The sequence below is a fragment of the Macaca thibetana genome, chromosome 1, assembly GCF_024542745.1.
Source record: "Macaca thibetana thibetana isolate TM-01 chromosome 1, ASM2454274v1, whole genome shotgun sequence".
In the NCBI taxonomy this organism is placed as follows: domain Eukaryota; kingdom Metazoa; phylum Chordata; class Mammalia; order Primates; family Cercopithecidae; genus Macaca; species Macaca thibetana.
The window spans coordinates 64,327,179-64,342,057 of NC_065578.1; the positions used below are offsets into that span (position 1 = coordinate 64,327,179).

Sequence of the window (14,879 nt, forward strand, 5' to 3'; positions counted from 1 at the left end):
AACACTACGTGCCAGCTACTCTGTTAGCACCACAGAAATCACGGAGGACAAGGCAGACATGGCTCTCCTATGTCCTTACGGGCTACGGGGAAACATACAATGCTAAATATTTGGACAAATAATTATTCGTTAGAGTTTTAATAAATACTACAACCACATTTATTATGAACTTTATTATTTTAATTAAAAACTTTATTTGTACAAATTTATGAAGTACATGTGAAATTTTGTTACATATATATAATGCGTGGTGTCCAGTCGGAGGCATTTAGAGTATCCATCACCTGAGTACAATACATTTGTGTTAATTGTAGTCACCCTATTCTGCTATTAAACATAGGATTTATTCCTTCTCTCCAACTTATGTTTGTACCCTTTAATCCACTTTTCATTCTCTCCCACTGCCCCCACTCACACTTCCCAGTCTCTGTTATCTGTCTTGCTACTCTCTACCACCCAGTGATCAAATTTTTTAGCTTCCACATATAAGTGAGAATATGTGATATTTGTCTTTTTGTGCCTGGCTTATGTCATTTAAGAAACCTCCAGTTCCATCCATGTTGCTGCAAATGGTATGATTTCATTCTTTTTTAATGACCAAATAGTATTCAATTGTGTATATATATATATATCATATTCTCTATATCCATTTATCCACTGATAGACACAAGTTGATTGCACATTTTTACTATTGTAAATAGTACTGCATGAGATCACACCACTGCACTCCAGCCTGGGCAAGAGAGCCAGACTCTGTCTCAAAAAAAAAAAGAAAAAAAAAAAGTGCTGCAATAAACGTATGAGTGCAGATATCCCTTTGATACCTTTATTTCTTTTCTTTTGGTAAAGTAATGAAATTGCCAAGTCAAATGCTAATTCTATTTCTAGTTTTTCTAGAAATATCCATACTGTTTTCCATAGTGGTTATACTAATTTACATTGCCATCAACAGTGTATAAGTTCTCTTTGCTCCGCACCAGCATCCTCACCAACATCTGTTATTTTTGTCTTTTCACAACAGTTATTCTGGCCTGGATAAGATGGTATCTCATTATGGTTTTGATTTTCATTTTTCTGATGATTAATGTATTAGTGCGTTCTCACATTGCTATGATGATGGGTAAATGTATTAACTCACAGTTCTGCATTGCTGGGGAGGCCTCAATAACACTTATTTTTTTTTTTTTTTTTTTTTTTTTTTTTTTTTTTTTGCTATGTCACCCAAGAAACTGCAACCTCCGCCTCCCGGGTTTACGCCACTCAGCCTCCCGGTAGCTTTAGGCGCCCGCCAAATTTTTTAGGAAGAGGGGTTTAATTAGCAAACTCGACAGTCTCTGCAAATTGCTACAGGGAGCCACCGCGCCCGGCCTCAATAAACTTATAATTATGGCAGAAGGCAGAGGAGAAGTAGATACCTTCCTCACAGGGCAGAAGGACAGAGTGAGGGCAAGCAGGGGAAATACCAGCTGCTTATAAAACTACCAGATCTCGTGAGACTCATTCATTATCACGAGAACAGCATGAGGGAAATGGCCCCCTATGATCCAATTAACTCCCTTGACACATGGGGACAATGGAATTTACAATTCAAGGTGAGATTTGGGTGAGCACACAGAGCCAAATCATGTCAATTAGTGAAGTTTCACATTTTTTCATATACCTGTTGCCCATTAGTATGTCTTCTTTTGAGAAATGTCTATTCATGTCCTTTACTCACTTTTTAATAGAATTATTCACTGTTGTTGTTGTTGTTGCTGTTTCCTGTTGTTTGAATTCCTTGTTTATTCTGGATGTTACTCTCCTGTCAGATGAATAATTTGCAAATACCTTTTTCCATTCAACAAGATGTCTCTTCACTCTGTTGATTATTTATTTTGCTGTGCAGAAGCCTTTTTATTTAATTAAGTCCCATTTGTGTATTTTGGTTTTGTTGCCTGTGCTTTTGAAGTCTTAGTCATAAATTCTTTGCCCAGACCAAAGTGCAATAGAGTTTTCCCTGGGTTTTCTTTCTTGTGTTGTTATAGTTTTGAGTCTTAAAAGTTTAACCTTTTAATCCATTTTTGACTTGATTTTTTCTAGATGGTGAAGGATAAGGGTCCAGTTTTTTTTTTGTTTTTGTTTTTGTTTTGTTTTGCATGTGGCTATCCAATTATCTCAGCACCACTTATTGAAGCAGGTATCCTTTCCCTACTGTAAGTTTATGTCAGCTCTGCTGAGGATTAGTTGGTTGTAAGTATGTGGCTTTATTTTGGGATTCTGTATTCTGTCCCATTGGTCTATGTGTCTATATTTAGCCATACTATGCTGTTTTGGTTACTATAGCCTTGTAATATATTTTGAAATCAGAAAATGTGACTTCAAGTCATGTTCTTTTTGCACAGGATTGCTTTGGTTATTTGGACTCTTTTTGGGTTTCATGTGATTTTTAAGATTTTTTCTACTTCTGTAAAGAATAATGTTGGTATTTTTCTAGGGATTAATTTGAATCTGTAGATTGCTTTGGACAATATGAATATTATAACAAGATTAACTCTTCCAATCCATAAGCATGGGATGGTTTTCCATTTATTTGTGTCCTTTTTACTTTCTTTCATCAGTGTTTTACGGTTTTCCTTGCAGATCTTTCACCTCCTTGTTTAAATTTATTCCTAGATATTTTAATTGTTTGATAGCTATCATACTATACGTGGGATTGCCTTCTTGATTTTTTTTTTTGGCTAGATCATTATTGGTATATAGAAATGGTTGTAATTTGTATACATTAATTTTGCATCCTGCAACTTTACTGAATTTATTTATCAGAACTAAGAGTTTTTGGTGGGGTCTTTAGGTTTTTCTACAAATAAAATAATGTCATCAGCAAAGAGGCACCATTTGAATTCCTCTTTTCCAATCTGGACACCTTTTTTTTCTTTCTCTTGCCTAATGGCTCTAGCTGGGACTTCTAGTACTATATTGAATGAGAGTGGTAAAAGTGGGCATCCTTGTCTTGTTCTGGTTCTTAGAGGAAAGGCTTTCAATTTTTCCCCACTCAGTATAATGTTAGCTGCAGCTTTGTCATATATGACCTTTATTATTTTGAGATATGTTCCTTCTATGCTTAGTTTGTTGAGAGTTTTTATCATGAAGGGATGTTGAATTTTAGCAAATGCTTTTTCTCTATCTATTGAGATGATCATATGTTTTTTGTCTTTCATCAAGTTGATGTGATGTACCATGTTTATTGATTTGTGTATGTTGAACCATTATTATATCCCTGGTATAAATCTCACCTAATTGTTTTATACTATCTATTTAAAAAATTAATAAATGGATTTTTTTAAAAAACACGGGGTCTTGCTCCATTGCCCAGACTGAGGAGCAGTAGTGTGATCTTGGTACACTGCAGCCAGGACCTTTTGGGCTCAAGTAATCCTCCTACCTCGGCTTCCTGAGTAGCTAAGACTACAGATGGTTCACACCACCACGCCTGCCTAATTTTTGTATTTTTTGTGGAGACAGGGACTTGCTTGGTTGCCCAAGCAATCCTGCCTTGGCCTCCTGTATTATCTTTGTAATGTGTTGTTGGACTTGGTTTCCTAGTATTTTTTTGGAGACTTTTATATCTATGATCATCAGGGATATTGGTCTGCAGTTTTCTTTTGTGATATCCTTGCCTGGTTTTGTTATCAGGGTGATACTGGTCTTGAAGAATGACTTAGGAAGTATTCTCAATTTTTTTGGAATAATTTCAGGAAGATCGTTATTAGCTCTTCTTTGTACATTCAGTAGAATTCACCTGTGAATCCGTCTGGTCCTGGGCTGTTCTTTGTTGGGAGACTTTTTATTACAGATTCAATCTCTCTACTCATCGGTCTCTTCTAGGTTTTTATTTCTTCCTGATTAAATCTTGGTAGGTTGTATGTTTCCAGGAATTTATCCATTTCCTCTAGGTTTTCCAGTTTGTCAGTGTCTATTTGTTCATAATAGTCTCCGAAGAGCTTTTGTATTTCCGTGGCATCAGTTGCAATAACTCCTTTTTCATTTCTGATTTTGTTTTTCAGGACTTCTCTTCTTGGTTAGTCTAGCTAGTGATTTATCAATTTTGTTTATCTTTTTGAATAACCAACTTCTTGTTTTGTTTATCTTTTTTTTTTTTTTTTTTTGAAACAGGGTCTCACTCTGTCACCCAGGCTGGAATGCAGTGGAGTGATCAAAGGTCACTGCAACCTCCTGGGATCAAACGATCATTCTGCCTCAACCTCCTGAGTGGCTAGGACTACAGGTACATGCCACCATGACTACCTTATTTATTTTCTTCTGATAATGTTTGGTTTGGTTTGTATTTGCTTTTCTAATTCCTTGAAGTACCTTGTTAGATTGTTAATTTGTAATTTTTCTTTTTTGGCCAGATGTGGTGGCTCATGCCTGTAATCCCAGCACTTTGGGAGACCGAGACAGGAGGATCACTTGAGGCCAGGAGTTTGAGACCAGCCTGGCCAACATGGTGAAACCCCATTTCTATTAAAAATACAAAAATTAGCCAGGCATGATAGTGTGTGCCTGTAGTCTCAACTATTTGGGAGGCTGAGGAAGGAGAATCACTTGAACCCGGGAGGCAGAGGTTGCAGTGAGCCAAGATCTCGCCGCCACAGTACTTCAGCCTGGGTGACAGAGCAAGATTCTATCTCAAAAAAAAAAAAAGAAAGAAAGAAAGAAAAGAAAAAAAAAAAAGCCCCCTCTTAGTGCAGCTTTTGCTTTTGCTGTATCCTGCAGGTTTTGGTATGTTGTAACTCCATTTTCACTTATTTTAAGAAATTTTTTATTTCCTTCCTGATTTCTTCATCGACCCACTTATCATTCAGGAGCTTATTGCTTAATCTCCACGTTTTTGTATAGTTTTCACAGTTTCTCTTGGTATTGATTTCTTATTTTATTCCATTGTGGTCTGAGAGGATGCTTGATATTATTTTGATTTTTAGAAATTTGGTTGAGAGGCCAGGCGTGGTGGCTCACGCCTGTAATTCCAGCACTTTGAGAGGCTGAGGCAGGCAGATCACCTGAGGTCAGGAGTTTGAGATCGGCCTGGCCAACATAGTGAAACCCCGTCTCTATTAAAAATACAAAAATTAGCTGGGTGTGGTGGCACGTACCTGTGGTCCCAGCTACTTGGGAGGCTGGGGCAGGAGAATCACTTGAACCCGGGAGATGGAGGTTGCAGTGAGCCAGATTCACCACTGTACTTCAGCCTGGGTGACAGAGCGAGACTCCATCTCAAAAAAAAAGAAAAAGAAAATTGGTTGAGACTTGTTTTGTGGCCTAACATATGGTCTATCCTGGAGAATCTTCCATGTACTGAGGAAAAGAATGTATATTCTGGCCAGGCGTGGTGGCTCATACCTCTAATCCAGCACTTTGGGAGGCCAGGGCAGGTGGATCACTTGAGGTCAGGAGTTCGAGACCAGCATGGCCAACATAGTGAAGCCCCATCTCTACAAAAAATACAAAAATTAACTGGGCATGGTGGTGTGCACCTGTAATTCCAGCTACTTGGAAGACTGAAACATGAGAATTTCTTGAACCCAGGAGCTGGAGGTTGCAGTAGGCCAAGATCATGTCACTGCACTCCAGCCTGGGTGACAAAGTGAGACTCTCTCTCAAAAAACTAAGCTAAACTAAAATAATAATGTATATTATGCAGTTGTTAGAATGTTCTGTAAATTTCTATTAGGTCCATTTGGTCTAAAGTCCAGTTTACATCCAATGTTTCTTTCTTTCTTTTCTGTCTGGATGATCTAATGCTGAGAGTGAGGTCTTAAAGTTCCTGTCTATTATTGTATTGCAGTCTATCTCTCTCTTTTTAGATCTAGTATTATTTGCTTTCTGGTGCTCCAGAGTTGGGAGCATATATATTTAGAATTGTTATTTCCTCTTCCTGGAATGATCCCTTAATCATTATATAATGACTTTCTTTGTCTCTCTCTTTTTTTTTTTTTTTTAAACTACTTTTGACTTAGTCTGTTTTGTTTTGTTTTTTGTTTTTTGAGACAGGGTCTCACCCTGTCACCCAGGCTAAAGTGCTGTGGCACAATCTCCATCTCTAGGGCTCAAACAGTCCTCCCACCTAAGCCTCCCAAATAGCTGGGACTACAGATGTGCACCACCATGACTGGGTAATTTTTGACTTTTTTGTAGAGACAAGGTCTTACTGTGTTGCCTAGGTTGGTCTTGAACTCCTGGGCTCAAGTGATTCTCTCACTTTGGCCTCCCGAAGTGCTGGGGTTAAAAGTGTGAGCCACTGTGTCTGGCCTAAAGTCTGTTTTGTCTCATATAAGTGTAGCTATTCCTGCTCACTTTTGGTTTTCATTTGCATGGAATATATTTTTCCATCCCATTACTTTCAGTCTGTATGTGTCTTTACTGACAAAGTGAGTTTCTTTTTTTTTTAATATATAGTCTTGCTCTGTCACTCAGGTTGGAGCGCAGTGGTGCGATCTTGGCTCACTGCAACCTCTGCCTCCTGGGTTCAAGTAATTCTCATGCCTCAGCCTCCTAAGTAGATGGGATTACAGGAGCATGCTACCATGCTGGGCTAATTTTTGTATTTTTAGTGGATACGGGGTTTTGCCAAGTTGGCCAGGCTAGTCTTGAACTCTTTACCTCAGGTGATCCACCCACCATGGCCTCCAAAGTGCTGGGATTACAAAGTGAGTTTTTTGTAAGCAGCATATTGTTAAATCCTATATTATTACTATTATTATTTTAATCCATTTAGCTATTCTGTATTTTTTAAGTGGAGAATTTCACCTATTTATGTTTAAGGCTATTATTGATACATGAGGCTTTGTTCTTGTCATATTGTTAATTGTTTTCTGGCTATTTTATATATTCTTTGTTCCTTTCTTTCTCTCTTACTGTTTCTTGTGTGCTTTGGTGGCTATCTGTACGGATACCATTTGAGCTTTTTCTCTTCCTCCTTTGTGTGATTGCTTTACCAGTGAGTTTTATACTTTTGTATGTTTTCATGATGGTAAATGTCATCCTTTTACTTTCAGGTTTGGGACTCCCTTGAGCATTTCTTATGGGGCCAGTGTACCAATAAAGAATATCCTTAGGCCAGGTGCAGTGGCTCATGCCTGTAATCTCAACACTTTCAGAGGCCAAGGTGGGAGGATCCCTTGAGCCCAGGAGTTTGAGACTAGCCTGGGCAACAAAGCCAAACCCCATCTCTACAAAACATTTAAAAGTTAACCGAACTTGTTGGTGTGTATCTGTGGTCTCAGCTACTTGAGAGGCTGAGGCAGAAGGATCACTTGAGCCTGGGAGGTTGAGGCTACAGTGAGCTATAATCATGCCACTGTACTCCAAACTGGGCAATAGAGTGAGACCCTGCCTCAAACAACCAACCAAAACACTCAGCATTTGTTTGTCTGAGAAAGACTTTATTTCTCCTTCATTAATGAAAAATAATTTTTCTGGATATAGTATCCTTGGCTGACAGGCTTTTTTTTTTTTTTACTTTCAGCACTTTGAATATATCATCTCATTCTCTTCTGGCCTATAAGGTTTCTGCTCTGAAACTTATTGTTAAGCAGCCAGGGCAACATACTGAGACCTATCTCTACTAAAAATTAAGAAATTAGCCAGGTGTGAAAAGCCAGAGTTCAGGAGTTTGAGACCAGCCTGAGCAACATAGTAAGACCTCATCTTTACTACTAATAATTTTTTAAAAATAGGCTGGCATGTCCAGGTGTAGTGGCTCACTCCCGTAATCCCAGCACTTTGGTGGGATTACATGTAGTAACTAGAACTACATGCCTGTAGTTCTAGATACTTGGGAGGATCGCTTGAGACTGGCAGGCCAAGGCTGCAGTAAGCAGTGATCATGCCACTGCACCATAGCCTGGGCAATAGAGTGACACCCTGTCTCAAAAAAAAAAAAAAAAAAAAAAGGAAAGCAATCCACTGTTAGTCTGATGTAGTTTCCCTTATAGGTGACTAGATGCTTTTTTCTTGCCATTTTTAATATTTGCTCTTTGTCTTTTATTATAGACAGTCTGGACTATAATGTGCCATGGAGAATACATCTTTGCATTATATCTTCCTGGGGATCGTTGAGCCTCTTGTACCTGGATGTCTAAATTTCCTGCTAAACTTGGGAAGTTTTCATTTATTATTTAGTTAAATAGGTTTTCTAATTCTTTTACTCTGTCTTAGCCCTCAGGGACACCAATAATTAGAATATTCAGATGCTTTATGTTGTCTCAAATATCGTGAATACTTTGCTTATTCTTTTTTCTTTTCTTTTTTTTTTCCAAGATAGGGTCTTGTTCTTGCCTTGTCCAGGCTACAGGGCAGTGGCACAATTATACTTCACTGCAGGCTTGACATCCCAGGCTCAAGCAGTCCTCCCACTTCAGCCTCCTGAGTAGGTAGGACTACAGGTGTGTGCCATCATGCCAGCCTATTTTTGTTTTTGAGACGGAGTTTTGCTCTTGTTGCCCGGGCTGGAGTGCAATGGCGCAATCTTGGCTCACCACAACCTCCGCCTCTCGGGTTCAAGCAATTCTCCTGCCTCAGCCTCCCGAGTAGCTGGGATTACATGCATGCGCCACTGTGCCCAGCAAATTTTGTATTTTTTTAAGAGACGGGGTTTCTCCATGTTGGTCAGGCTGGTCTCAAACTCCCAACCTCAGCTGATAAGCCCACCTTGGCCTCCCAAAGTGCTGGGATTACAGGAGTGAGCCACCATGCCTGGCCATGCCAGCCTACTTTAAAAAAATTATTAGTAGTAAAGATGAGGTCTTACTATGTTGCTCAGGCTGGTCTCAAACTCCTGAACTCAAGCAATCTTTCTACTGTGGCCTTCCAAAGAGTTGGGTTTACTGACCTGAGCCACTGTGGCTGGCCTCATTCTTTTTTTCCTTATTCTTATCTTACTATTTCTTTTTTTTCTTTTCTTTCTTTTTTTTTTTTTTTTTTGAGGCGGAGTCTCGCTCTGTTGCCCAGGCTCGAGTGCAGTGGCGCATCTCAGCTCACTGCAAGCTCCGCCTCCCGGGTTCGTGCCATTCTCCTGCTTCAGCCTCCCGAGTTGCTGGGACTACAGGCGCCTGCCACCATGCCTGGCTAAATTTTTGTATTTTTAATTTTTTTTTGTATTTTTAGTAGAGATGGGGTTTCACCATGTTAGCCAGGATGGTCTCGATTTCCTGACCTCGTGATCTGCCCACCTCGGCCTCCCAAAGTGCTGGGTTTACAGGCGTGAGCTACCACGCCCGGCCTAAATTGTTTCAAAAGACTTGTCCTGATGTTCTGAAATTCTGTCTTCTGTTTGATCTAGTCTTTTTTTTTTTTTTTTTTTTTTTTTTTTGAGATGGAGTTTCCCTCTTGTTGCCCAGGCTGGAATGCAATGGCACGATCTCGGCTCACTGCAATCTCCACCTCCCGGGTTCAAGTGATTCTCCTACCTAATCCTCCTGAGTAGCTGGGATTACAGGTACGCACCACCACGCCTAGCTAATGTTTGTATTTTTAGTACAGATGGAGTTTCACCATGTTGGACAGGATGGTCTCAATCTCTTGACCTCGTGATCCACCTGCCTCAGCCTCACGATTACAGGCGTGAGCCACCACACCTGGCGATCTAGTCTATTGTTGAAGCTTTCTTTTCTTTCCCTTTTTTTTTTTTTTTTTTTGAGACACACAGTCTTATTCTGTCACCCAGCCTGCAGTGGCATGATCTGCATTAACTGCAACCTTCACCTCCTGGGTTCAAGTGATTCTTGTGCCTCAGCTTCCTGCGTAGCTGGGATTACAGGTGCATGTCACCACGCCCAGCTAATTGTTTGCATCTTTAGTAGACACAGAGTTTTGCCATTTTTGACCAGGCTGGTCTCAAACTCCTGAGCTCTGGCAATCCACCTGTCTTGACCTCCCAAATTGCTAAGATTACAGGTATGAGCTATTGTTGAAGCTTTCAAGTGTATTTTGTATTTCCTTAAATAAATGAATTCTTCAGTTCTAAGCTTTCGGTTTTTTTTTTTTTTTCTGAGACTGAGTCTCCCTCTGTCGCCCAGGTTCGAGTGCAGTGGTGCGATCTCTGCTAACTGCAAGCGCCGCCTCCTGGGTTCATGCCATTCTCCTGCCTCAGCCTCCTGAGTAGCTGGGACTACAGGTGCCCGCCACCACACCCGGCTAATTTTTTGTTTATTTAGTAGAGATGGGGTTTCACCATGTTAGCCAGTATGGTGTTGATCTCCTGACTTTGTGATCCACCCGCCTCAGCCTCCCAAAGTGCCAGGATTACAGGCATGGGCCACCACGCCCAGCCTGTTTGGTTCTTTATAAAAATACCTCTGGTAAATTTCTCATTCATATCCTGAGTTGTTTTTCTGATTTCTCTGTATTCTTTTTCAGAATTCTCTTGTAACTCACTAAGGTTCTTTAAAATCAGTATTTTGTGAATTTCTTTTTTATTGGGATCTACTGCTGGAGAATTATTGTTTTCCTTTAGTGGTGTCATATTTCCTTGCTTTTTCATGTTTCCTGTGTCCTTGCATTGACATCTGCATATCTAGTATAATTGTCACTTCTAATTTTTTGAAATTGCTTTTCCCTAAAGAAGTGTATATGTTTTTGGTTAGATAGGGTGTCGTTGGTTGGTCTTGATTTGGGGTGCATGCAATAGCATGTGGGCTATGTGATTTCTTTTTTTTTGAGATGGAATCTCAGTCTGTCACCCGGGCTGGAGTACAGTGGTGCGATCTTATCTCACTGTAACCTCTGCCTCCCAGGGGTTCAAGCAATTCTGCTGTCTCAGCCTCCTGAGGAGCTGGGACTACAGGCGCATACCACCATGCCCAGCTAATTTTTGTATTTTTAGTAGAGACGAGGTTTCACCATATGGGTAGGACTGGTCTCAAACTCCTGACCTCAGGTGATCCACCCACCTTGGCCTCCCAAAGTGCTGGGATTATAGGTGTGAGCCACCGCACCCAGCCTGGCTGTGTTTCTTCAGCTATAAATGGCATCAGTGGCATCCATGCTTTTTTGGTGGCTCTAGGTGTGGTTATCGGTGGAGTCTGTGGTTAGGTTTTGCTGGAACTAGGGTGCCAAGTGGGCCAGTGTTTGAGCCCCAGTGGCAGTAGTGGTAGGCCAAGCAGTGTGTTGGGCATATGTGCAAATTCTCAGGCCCCTTGGCAGCTGGGATGCTGTGGGCCATGGCAGTAGCAGTGGTGGAACAAACCCACTGGAGTCCAGGAGGTCCATGGTGGTGTTGGTAGTGGCTGTGACAGGTTGCCAGGCTAGTGCCCTGGCCCTCTGGTGATGCATGCAGTTGGGTGATAGCTGTAGTGGTATTGGCAGGTTGGGTTGACCCAACCTCTGGGTAACATACTTGAGTACTGGTGGAAGGAGACCAGGCTGATAGACATGTCCTCAGGCCCCCTTGGTAGTGCATTCAGGTGCTGGCTGCAATAGGAACGGGCAGTGTGGCTCAGATGTGGGCAATGGTGACTACACTGTGGGCCTGCCACCATTGAAGGTGGAGCCCATCTCTGCTGGAGCGGCCAAGGCAGGTAACTGCGGGCAGTATAATTTGCTCACGCCTTGGTCCCACAGTATTCTGCCGCAGCAGCAGTGGGAATTTTCCTTGGGGTGCATGGGACTGCCCAGCCTCCCCTCTCCCACCTTAGCCCAGTGATGGCAGCAGCAGCCCAGACCCCAGGGCAGGATGCAGACCTCTGGGAGCTTGATTCTCAGAATAGCACCAAGCTGCAGCTGTTTAGGACATGGATGCCTGTGGGACTTTGTGTTTCCTCTCTGGAGCAATGCTTCTGTGCTTTTTTTTTTTTTTTTTTTTTTTTTTTTGAGACTGAGTTTTGCTCTTTTGCCCAGGCTGGAATGGAGTGGCATAATCTCAGCTCACTGCAACCTCTGCCTCCTGGGTTCAAGCAATTCTCCTGTCTCAGCCTCCCGAGTAGCTGGGATTACAGGCATCCACCACCGTGCCTGGCTAAGTTTTGTATTTTTAGTAGAGATGGGGTTTTACCGTGTTGGCCAGGCTGGTCTTGAACTCCTGACCTCAGGTGATCCACCCACCTCGACCTGCCAAACTGCTAGGAGGCTCATGCATGAGCCACCACGCCCGGACTCTGTGCAGTCTTTAGGCAGCTCCCTATGTTAACTCTGTGAAATAAGTATAGTTATCCCTGTTTTACCGATGAGAAAACAGGCACAGAAAGTGCCTTGCTTCAAGGCACACAACTAAGTACTGGTGGAGCTGAGATTCAACTCAGGCTTTATGGCTCTAGAGTCAGTGTTTTAAGCCACTTATGACTTGAAAAATAGAACCTGTTTGTGCAAGACATAACCTTTATTCAGCCTGAACCCAATGCTAAATGCCTACATAGATTTGTGGACTTTTTGCAATAATGCTAATAGAGCCAAGGGGTACAAGTTGGAGACTGGCAGACTAGAGGACTTTTAATCTCTGTTTGATTCTAAATTTCATAATTTCTATAGAATTTTTGTAAAGGAGGTGGGAGTTAAGGCTCTCTCAACTTCAGCTAATGTAACAAGGACAAACCAGCTGAACTTGGGCTCCTTTCTCAGAAATGAGCATAAGAGGCATTCACCCTTGTGCTATAGACAAAAGAAATGTAGCACAAGGGCTGTAACTAAGTCACATGTGTCTCCAGGGAAATACATGCATGCCTTTGGAGTTGAAACTGGAGCAGCAGTAAAACCAAAAACATATGCTCACTCTTCACTATTCAGCCACCTCTGAACTTCTTCCTCCTCATCTTTTTTACTGTTACCAGTGAAATATATTTCTGAAGGATTTTTAAAAAGGATAGCTTACAGAGCACCCGGAAACCTACCCATCATTTGTAATTTCTTCCTTTAATTGAAAAACCTTTTTTTTCTTAGTGGTCTTATCCTACTGCTCTAGAAGAAAGCTCAAGATACCAGTTTGATGGACAATGAACTAAGCCCAGAAGAAATCTCTCTCCAAGCCTATCTTCTTGTTGCTGTCCTATCTGTATACTTGTTGGACACCTACTCTATGCCGGACACTATGCCAGGTATTGGAAATACAAAGATCAACAGGACTCAGTTCCTGCTTTTAAGGAACTCATGGATGAGTAAGGGAGACAGATATGTACATAAATCATTGCAGTGGAGGCTGGGTGTGGTGCCTCACACCAGTAACCCCAGCACTTTGGGAGGCTGAGGCAGGCGGATCACCTTAGGTCAAGAGTTTGAGACTAGCCTGGCCAACATGGTAAAACTCCATCTCTACTAAAAATACAAAAATTAGCCAAACACAGCTGGTGCATGCCCGTAATCCCAGCTACTCAGGAGGCTGAGGCAGGAGAATCACTTGAACCAGGGAGGTAGAGGTTGCAGTGAGCTGAGGTCACGCCACTGCACTCCAGCCTGAGTGACAGAGTGAGACTCTGTCTCAAAAAAAAAAAAAAAAAAAAAAAAAAAAATTCATTGCAGTGGGGGGGATAGATTAATCCATATACCACATGCTCTAGGATATTTTTAGCCTGTAGTCTTTTGCACATGTGGGTCCCAAGGCCAGGAATGAGTTTCTTTGGTTCTACGGCAGGCTGATTCCTATGGGATGGAGCATGGCATAGGAGCCCCTAACTTACTACAGGGACATCAGAGAAAGATTCCTGAAGGAGGAATGTTAACCCTGTCGAAATGCAGAATTCCAGGTCTGGAGTGGGGCATCACATACTGCATTCCTAATGCACCCAGGTGATACTGCTGCTGGCCCTCAGACCAAACTTTGAGTATCAAGGATGGCTGGGAAGTATGGGTGCTGTGGGGATAGGGATGAAGATAGAAAGAAAGATGATCCAAGCAGATGGGTCTGCTGTGAGCTGTGCTGGCTCAGTCATAGTGCTTTCAGGGACCTCAGCGGTACAGGCTACGAATGAAAAAGAGAAAGAATGGCATGGGAATGGTGGACACATAGGAGAATATCTGTGAAGAAATGGCAGACTCAGGCCTTCATGGCAAGTGAAGGAGGCCTGAAGTAATGGACATAGCACCAGAAGCTGAGATTTGTAAATACAGGGATGAAAAACTAATGTTTCTTGAACATCTGCATACCTCTATCCGTATCCTTATCTATATCTACACCAATGTCTGTCTGTCTTTGGCACTTCATTTGTCCTTGCAACAGCCTAAGAAGTAGAAAATGGAGATTCAGAAAGATTAGGTTAGTTGCTGCAAGTCACACAACTAGGAAGAGGTGGATTCCAGCAAGAGCTAAGTGGGAGCTGGGCTCAATGGGACTATAATCCCAGCACTTTGGGAGGTTAAGAAGAGAGGATTTCCTTAGGCCAGGAGTTCAAGATCAGCCTTGGCAACAGAAGGAAACCTATCTCAAAAAAAAAAAAAATTGTTTTTAAATTAATCAAGCATGATGGTGTGTGCCTGTAGTCTCAGCTACTCCAGAGGCTAAGGTGGGAGAATTGCTTAAGCCTGGGAGTTCAAAGTTAGAGTAAGCAGTGCTCATGCTACTGCACTCCAGCCTGGGAGGCAGAGCGAGACCCCGTTACTTACAAAAAAAAAAAAAAAAAAAGAACAAAAGAACTAAGTAGGGTGTCAGGACTCAAATAAGTAGATGGAGATTCAGAGAAGAGCTTTTAGTCCAGTGGGCAATTCAAATATAAATGGAAACTTGGAGCCCTCGTAGAGTTGCAGAGCCTGGGTCGGTAGATCAGGATTTTGGAAGGCTGGAATCTGAGGGTGGCTATGGCAAGGGACTAGGGCTCCTGACAGATTCAGGGAGCAGCCCAATCCCAGACTCCCATACTCCAGCGAAACTCAGGCTGAAGATAGAGGGGCTGTCACTGTCAAGATGGCTAGAGGACTCC

The 14,879-nt window shown here is 41.9% G+C and overlaps 1 long non-coding RNA gene across 1 annotated transcript; it reads left to right on the forward strand.

The window, feature by feature from the left end:
* Positions 1 to 4,241: 4,241 nt before the first annotated feature.
* LOC126943778 (uncharacterized) lies at positions 4,242 to 13,058 on the forward strand. Its single transcript, XR_007721844.1, has 3 exons — positions 4,242 to 4,264; positions 9,378 to 9,475; positions 12,910 to 13,058. It is a non-coding gene; the product is annotated as an uncharacterized LOC126943778 (long non-coding RNA).
* Positions 13,059 to 14,879: the final 1,821 nt, after the last annotated feature.